This window comes from Theobroma cacao, chromosome 5 (genome assembly GCF_000208745.1).
Source record: "Theobroma cacao cultivar B97-61/B2 chromosome 5, Criollo_cocoa_genome_V2, whole genome shotgun sequence".
Classification (NCBI taxonomy): domain Eukaryota; kingdom Viridiplantae; phylum Streptophyta; class Magnoliopsida; order Malvales; family Malvaceae; genus Theobroma; species Theobroma cacao.
The window spans coordinates 17,743,494-17,752,688 of NC_030854.1; the positions used below are offsets into that span (position 1 = coordinate 17,743,494).

The 9,195-nt window shown below is 33.4% G+C and overlaps 1 long non-coding RNA gene across 1 annotated transcript; it reads right to left on the reverse strand.

Moving 5' to 3' along the window:
- LOC108661894 lies at positions 4,362-6,444 on the reverse strand. The gene is made up of 4 exons (XR_001927799.1): positions 6,095-6,444; positions 5,957-5,992; positions 5,728-5,787; positions 4,362-4,596 (listed from the first exon to the last, which is right to left on the reverse strand). It is a non-coding gene; the product is annotated as an uncharacterized LOC108661894 (long non-coding RNA).

Genomic DNA, 9,195 nt, shown 5'->3' on the forward strand with positions numbered 1-9,195 from the left:
CTCTTCCATACCCATTTTTCAGAATTGAATTCATCATGATAACTCAATATTCAACCATGGAAATCAAGAACAAAAGCATGGGTAAGCTAGGTATCAAGGAGAATTAAAGAAATTTTAACTTACCTAGCTTGTTTCCTTGATTTCTTCACTTTTTCTTTGAATTTCCACCTAGGTTTTCTTGTTTTTCCTTTTGTTCTTCCTTTTTTCTTGTTGCTGGATGTCTAGGCCGAATATGGTGAGGGAATTGGGGATTTAATGGGCTGATTTCTATAGAAAATAATAAAATAATCAATCATGCCATGTGTCACATGCTTATTTGCCCAATTTTTAACTTTTTGACTTTTTCTTCTTACTTTTCCACCACAAATATTCTGGTATTTATCCAATCCTACCCCAATTAAAATCCCTTGGTCTTGACAAGTGCTGGGGCAAAAATTTTACTGATTTGCCCCCGAGACGAAAAATTACAATTTTGCCCCTACACCCCGAAATGTACCGGAATCTCATTGTTTCTACTTTTCAACCTAAAATAACACTAATATTGATCAATATTAACCAAATGGGGTAAAAATTACTTGAAAAAAAATTTCGTTTAGTCCTCTAGTGGTAAAATTACCATTTTGCCCTTGTGCTCCATAAATACCGGGAATCAAAATTTTTCACTGCTAAACATCATTTTATACTCCAATAATCATAATTATATTTCATATAATTATTCTTAGTCAAATGTGATCAAAGCTTGGCTAAAAATCTCCATTTTATCATCAAATGGTAAAATGATCGTTTTGTCCCTAATTGGTCAATTTTCTGATGGACTCCAAACTGGACCTTGAACTCCAAATCACTATTCTAAGCCATTCTGTTGGTTTTAAAATTTTCAAATTCCTCTTAGAATTTCTATTTGAACTAGTTCAAGGTTCGATTTAACTTAGTTGTACCACTCTATACAATACCGTCTTTTAATCGAGCTTGACAGGGTCTCACAAATAGAGTGTCATAATCTCATGCACTGTATCATATAACATTAGTCTACACCCTCGAGTGTACATCTAGGCTCTCAAGACACCTTTGCACAATTAAACATAACATTCATAAGGTATATGCCAATCATTGGCTACATCATCATAACATGTTCAATATCCATAAACATAAACATAAAATGAAGACCAACTTGTCAACGGAACATGACCTGACTCTTTAGGCAACAAGTGGCCTATTAGACATTTGCCAAAGGAAGACGAACGGATCATGCCTCCATGACTTGGGAGTTGAATGCTATCACCGATCTGCAAACAAAAATAATTGAGAGAAAATAATGTATGAGTCACAAAGATTCTGTGAGTGGATACAAGGAAGGGGACAAGCCAAGAAGGAGAGTTTTTCGTAACCATGCTCATGAAATCATATGTCATTCATAATTCTTCCTTCATTTCATAATCATGAAACATGGCATTTAAATACATTTTAAATAGCATTTGAATGAAAACAAGCTTGCATAAACCCTTAGAAACCATCTACCTTTGAAAAGCCTTTGAAATATACTTAAAACTCATTTCTAGAAAGAATTTATTGATACATTTGGGAATGTATTGATACATTTTATACAAAACGCCTCTCCTTGCATTCTATCCAAAATTTATCGATACATGTTCTTTATTTATCAATACATCTAGCAAAGAACCCACTTTTTGGGGTAATATTTTGCACATAACCATTCATTATGTCCCTCTAATTGACTATCCTCTATGCTAAATTTAAACAAATCAAGCATTCATTCATCACTTTCTCACATACATTGTATCATCAATAAACATTCAATCATAAACACAGACTCATAAACATCATTCCATAGTTACTTTCTAATAGATCATAAACATTTTTAACAATGAGTGGTTCTCACCCCATTCAAATGGGTAGTGATTTAATCTTCATTATTTGGGATTCCTAGTACTCTCTTGTTGATGGGTTTGGCTATGGACAACATGCACAAAAATACGCAGCAGAAAGAAAATTAAAATTTTAGAATTAAATAACCAAAACATGCCTCCACCCATGGATCATCTTGGTGATATTTAACACATAAAAGCACACAATTAATTATTATTCAAAAAATTGCCTTGCCAAGTAGTTTCGTAATCACAATGGCACTTCTCGAATCAATCCCGCGAACACCACAAGGAGTAAAAACCCTTAGCCAATCAAGTGCTTGGCCTCCAATGGTAGTACACATGATTGCACACAAACCTTCAACAAAGGAGGAAGTTTTTAATTATACATTGTGCTAATAAAGATGACAACAATTGACCTTTTCTTCTTTTTCACAAGCTTAGCTGAACCTCTCTTGAAAATTTCTTCATAAGTAATTTTTTCTTTCACACAAAGGGAGTGGTGGCAAAGAGAGAAAAGGCTTTTTTTTTTCTGGCAAAAATTAGGTTTTCTTCAATTGTGAAAATCTCTCATATAGAAAATAGTTAAAAGGTGACTTATATAGTTAAGTTAAAATAACTTCAGTTTTGCACTTAAGCCCTCAATATTATAACACATTGTATATTAGGCCCATTACTTAATTAAACTCTTTTAATTAAGTCCTTGGAAATTAAAATCAAAATTAATTTCCTTTATATTTTGAAATCAAGTCCTTATAATTATAACTATTTATAATTATACCTAAAACTTAATTAAACTCTTTTAATCAAGTTTATAGAAGTTAATTACCTAGCATGTGATTTAAGCCTAACTTAAATCATTACTTTCCCAATTTACAAATGCAATCATTTTGTGTGGCCCATTAGGTTCCTAACATATTAGCAATGGAATTGATGAATGACTTAATTAATTAATATAAATTTCAATGATTAATTCATAATCAATTCCATAGACCAAGATTGGCATCTAGCAATGCATCATGGCCACCCAATTGTTAGGAGAGTCGAAGGGTTCTTTGACAACCCTTCAGTGTACAGTCTATCAGTGTAATTTATTCCTTCATCATATATCTTGGAGATGATAAGAGCTTGGTACAGTGTTTACTTTTATTGACGTCCATATTCTTTTTTGTAGTTATAGTATTAGTTTTATAGAGACTTATGAAACTTTTTCATAATTTCCATGTCTCCTTGGCCAAGGATTTTAATAAGCTAATGTTAACCAAGAACTGATAGGATATGTCCTCTAAAACACTTGAGATGATGATTCATTTCTTAACCACTCATTTGCCTTCACATGCTTCATACTATACCCAAAAGCATCTTATTTAGGCATCTTGGTTAGGCACCCGTAGGGATGAAATTAAAGCATAACACTCCATATATAAGACAACATGGTGTCTCAAGTCTAGGGAGTATTTACATGACTGACATATGTGAAGTGCTGCATAGACAATGGAATGTATTACTAAATGAACTTCTCATGGCAGGTCATGTTTAGTGAACTTGCTCTCCTAAGCAAGCACCTATATTCTAGTTCTAAGTATCTCTATACTTCAATCTATGAGACTGATTGCTTACTTTCAAAGCAAGGAACATAAAATATATATAATCTCATTGATGTCCAGTCTCAATGATACATTGACTAGAAACATTTTAAGATTATGCTTTGATGCATAGGGATCTCATAACTGTGACCCATTATAGTTCCCTTGTAAGGCATATTAATCTCATGGACTTCATTCAATTAGACTTATAAATCATTATAATTGATGTCTTATTGATGAAGGAAAACATCTAATCATTTAACATGAATGATATTGTTGTATGATTGGAATCAAGCCTTAACCAATCCCAATTGGTTGTACGGCTCATCCCAACACTTGTGAGTGGCATATTAGCCTCGTCCACAATCTTTAAGTAGTTGTTGTTGAATTTACCACGCAAATGCATGCATCGCAAATAAGTAATATAATGAAAAGCAAAGTATTGTTCCTACAAGAAATTGAACCAAAATCTTTTGCTAAATACTAAAATTAACATAACTTAATCTTATTCAAAAAACCAACTTTTAAAACTACTAAAAACTAAAGCAACTAAAACTAATAATAAGAATCGTGAATTAATTAGATAAACTCAATTAGACAAAAGCCCAGAACCACAATATCCCATTAACACTTCATTTGAATCTCTTCCACTCTCTTTTCACTTACTAAACAGCTGAGTTGTTAATCTCGAGCTCTAATGTATTTATAAGTCTCTTCTAATGTTCTTATAAAAATATCTCTTATAACCAATCTACTATATTCCTATGCAAATTACAATTAAGAAAGACTCATTAAGTTTAAACTTTAATTATGGCTAAATCAAAGCAATATCTTATGCAATTGAAATTGAACATATGCTATTTAATCTAAGGCTTACACTAAACTCCCTCTTCTGGTTCCATTTAAGTTACCCTATCTATTTAATTGGTGATCAAGCAATCGGATGCATTAATCACAGAGCTGAAATAAACAATTCAAACACCGTCAATTATAAGCAAGAAAGAGTATTAAGAATTCAAACCACATGTTGTCAATTGTGTCAAAGCCCAAAACTCTGGCCATGACCGGCTCATGGGCCCAATAGGTATAGCACACCAGGCCCAAGCAAGCCTCTCTATGTAAACCTGTCAGTAGTCCAGCTATTACTTCTTTTTCTTTAAGATCTAAAACTCGTAATTTCTAATAATAATCTCTTCAAAATTTAAATCGTGAAAACCAAGTACATACAAAGTTCACAATAAATCTCACAATTTACATTAAACCATCACATATAAACATACAATAGACCCTTAACGGCCAGCGGAGTGACTTTGGGCGTGGGTGCTATCATTGAGAGTCGTAGTGAACCTACCAAAAGATGAATAGGAGGGAGCACCTCGACCTAATATCTAACTACCTTCGATCCTAAAAACTAAAACATGAAGTTGAAAAGAATGAGTATAAACCTAGTGACTCAACATAGGAAGGGAACAAGCAAACGATATGGAAGATTTTTAGAAAACACGATGCACTTATATTGAAACCATGCAATTTTGTATATCATAAACAAAAATCAATGCCATGCTATTTTTCAACTCATTTTGGAAACATTTAAGAATATCAACTTTAAATATACAATTCAATCATTACATTTTCCAAAATCTCTACTCTATAGGACATGTGCACATGCGTGTAAAAATTCATGTATACATTATGTATATATAAATATATAGATAATTCAAACTTACACCAAGGTCATCCCTTGCTAGTCACCATGGCCCCGCACATACACCCGCCAACCTTAACTCAGCTCATGTGCACTCCCACACCGCACATAGCTAATATCCTCATGTGCACTCCCACACCACACATGGCATATATCATCATCATTTGCTCTCCCACACCGCACATGGCATATATCATCGACGTGTGCTCTCCCACACAACACACTATCGGCACTGTCATGTGCACTCCCACACCGCACACACACTGTTATAATTATCATTCAACATTACATTTCAATGCATGGCACACATAACAACATGTAACAAGAATCTTTGCATAGCAATACATCACATGCCACAAATCAATTGGCAATTCAACATAATATTTCAAATTTGTAATTGATCACATTATACGTTTAAAAACATAGGAGTATCACTTGTGAAAAGTTTGTTCCCGTGCATAAATTTGTAAATAGTCAACCAAGGATATTCTAGCATTTCGTTCAACACATATGCATTTGTTCAAAACCATTTAAATGCAAGTTCACTCACCTTACAAAACTAGCACCAACAAGGTCCTAATCCAAGTAAGTCTTGAAGTACCATTAGCACCTATATTTGTCAATAAACCATAACAACCTCAATTATGTCATAAATTGGATCTAATAATTCTAATTAATTTACACTAGACAATCTACACTCTAACCTAACATTTAACCTAAAATTCTAGTCTAATTCACAAACCCATTAGACCAACTATTTCAATTTAAAATTTCTTTACTTGGATGAGCTTGGAGGTATGCAGATTAATAGAAACCTAATATTTCCAAGAAAAAAAATTTGAAGAAAATTAGGAAATAAAATCTGAAAATATATATAAACCCATAAATTTCAAAATCCAAGAGTTGAAAATATATACCTTTTGGCTTTAAAACGCAGATCCGAAGCCAAAAAGCTTAGGTAGTGATGAAAGTGGAATATAATGAAAAAATGAACAAAAAAAAAGAAGAAAAAAAATTTTCTTTTCTCTTTCCCAAAGCCCGTTTGTCATGAAAATGGGGTGGAGAATGGTGGATTGATGAACAAGGAGAAGATAGAAGAATGAAGAATCAAGAGAAGAAAGAAAAGGGAAAAGAAAGAAAGAAAAAAGAAAATAGATCAGTTTTTGTTGCAAGGGAGAAAATGGCATTGGGTTGGAGGAGAAGAAGAAAATGCCTTATGGAGAAGATAAGGACTGGCCATGGATAAGGAGGAAAAGAGTCAAAGTGTCATGACCTGATACTCCCATCGAGCCTGTGACAACCGCCGCGATGTCTCGATTGACATTCATTACCCAAAATGCCAGTCGAAACCTCGCAAGGCTTTCGCATCAATTTTACTTCTCCCCTGTGAGCAACAGTTATTAAATACCTTGTTTTAAAGAAATGTAGACTAATTTCAAATCAAAAACAATCAAAAAGTAATTTCTACTACATAGGGGTATTTTGGTCATTTTACCCAAAAATTTTGAACCCTAGTAACAATATGATAAACGAGTAATAAGCATCCATTTCATGTCTAAAAATAAGTTTCGTTGTCTAATTCATCAATTTAAAGTGAAATTATAGCAATTCAAATTAAATAATATTAAATAAAATATTCTATTTTCTTATAAAACAATATTTATAGAACTCTGTGTAAATAATTTTTGTAGCGTAAAAGCAAAATAAATTCATACATACAGTGGCACACACAGCCAGGTATTCAAAATATTCTATAATGACATGTGGGCCTCAAAAATAAATATATATGTACAAGACTATAGACTTGCGATTTCTAAGGGTGCAAACCCAAAAGCAACCCTCGACATAATCAGCGGTCTACAGACTGCCATGAGCCTGAAATGGGTGAAAAGAAGGGGTGAGTTTTTATAAACCCAGTGAGTCAGCAAATTTTATCTAAAACATCTAAAGCCAAGCAAATGGAGACAATTTAAAATATCTCATCATAATATAAATTCATAACATCAAATCTCATTTCATTTCATAAAAATCAACAAGGCTTATGATTCTCGTAAAAACTTGGCTCGTACCAAAAACTTGCACTCGGTGACACATTGCGCCGAGGCATCCAACTGAGTCCGTAAACGCTGTTAAAATAACATATAAGTATAAAACTCATTTTTACATTTAAAAGCACAGTCGTTCCTTGGAGTTGGCTAAGTTTCACCCTCACGTGGTGGTTCGGCGTGAGGTGAACTCTAACTTTACCTTAGGAGATACCCTCTGCGCCTCTCGTACCAAGGTAAAATATAACCGGGTTTACCGTGCCCCTCTAATAGGCTGGTCCACAGAAACCCGCCCACTGCAGTAAGCTAATCAAATAACCCACCAATTCAATAAAATTTCTGACAGCATGACATGGCTAATATAATATTACCAGCCTATCAAGGCAAAGCAAAACAGTTCATTTATTCCACACAAACACAAATCCAGCCATGCTTGCCATCACATTGTCATAAGCCATCAATTCAAACCATATGTCAAAACATATATATAACACAAGTATACAGTCTCCACCTACTCAATTTCCAAAACCAGTATTCAATTTCAAAACAAGTTATAAATCTCATTTCGTTTAATCAATACTTCAATTATAAAACATAATAGTTTGCAATTTAAATTCATTTTTCTTTAAAACATAAAAACGAGTATGAACTACTTTAGATAGTTAAGATGAAAGTCTGATTACTCACTATAGCAGAGTTTGGAGTACTCCTATTCTTGGTCCTTGGGCACAATATCTTTACCCGTATCAAAGGGCTCACCACCTATACATAATAAATGACACGTAATGCAATATATTTGTGCCAAACTGTTATAAAACTATTTCAGGCTTTATATGAATGCATGACATTGAATGATAATTGTCCGAATAATCACTTAAAGACGGTGTTCTACGTGGGTTCAATTATGATCGGATTGAATTGGCATTCGACCTAACTCGTACTATGCCTTGTTTAATTAGCCAAAACATCCAATTCAACTCTAAATATCTTTATTACATTTCCAATATTCCAAATACACCAAAACATTACAATGAGCTTGATTTTTGACTAACTTCACCATGTTCCGAAATTCATTCCGATTCTGAACTAACATACTAATCAATGTCTACACAGTCTTGTAAATCCATATATATCATTAGGAATCAAATCCAAGTCCATTTACTATGATTTTCTCAATTTCCATCAAGCCATTTTCTAAAGGAACTATACTTTTCAATAACCGGTTTTGATATCCAACATCATAATTCATCAATTCCTAGCTAAATAACATGAATTACAACCAAATCCATCATTAACATGCCCTATAGAAAATTTGGCCAAATGAGGGTGGTTGAAGAACATGTGATTTTCTTGCTTGTTTTTCCTTCCAAACATCACAAAATGACTAAAAACACTAGGATATTATGAAATCTAGCAAAATTCATCACCAAAACTTCTCTCTCTAGATTTGGCCAGCAAAGGTTCCCTCTTGAAAACTTGAATTTCAGCCATGGAGAATGAAAAAGAATGCATGGGAAAGGTAGATCACAAGCTAAAATTAAAAAATCTTACCTTTACTTGCTTGATTCCTTGAAATCCAACAATTTCTCTTGAATTTTTCCTTCCTAGGGTTTGTTCTTCTCTTTTTCTCTTTGTTCCCTTGCTTGGCCGGCCATAAGAGTGAAATGGGAGAAGCTTAAGTCGGTTTATAAAGGAAAATCATAAAAATATTAATGCTTGACACATGTCACCACTTGATTGGTCCATGATTAAAAACTTAACCATTAAGCAATTTCTCACCACCACATGTAATCCCATAATTATCCAAAGTATAAAGTGATAATAGGCGAAATTCATGGGCTTGACAAGTGTCATGGTGGTGTAAAATTTCAATTACGTCCTCATGGACACCTAACATGACCGTTTTGCCCTTATACTCGAAAAATGTCGGAATTGAAATTTTTCACTCCACAATTTCAAATTATGCTCCAAAT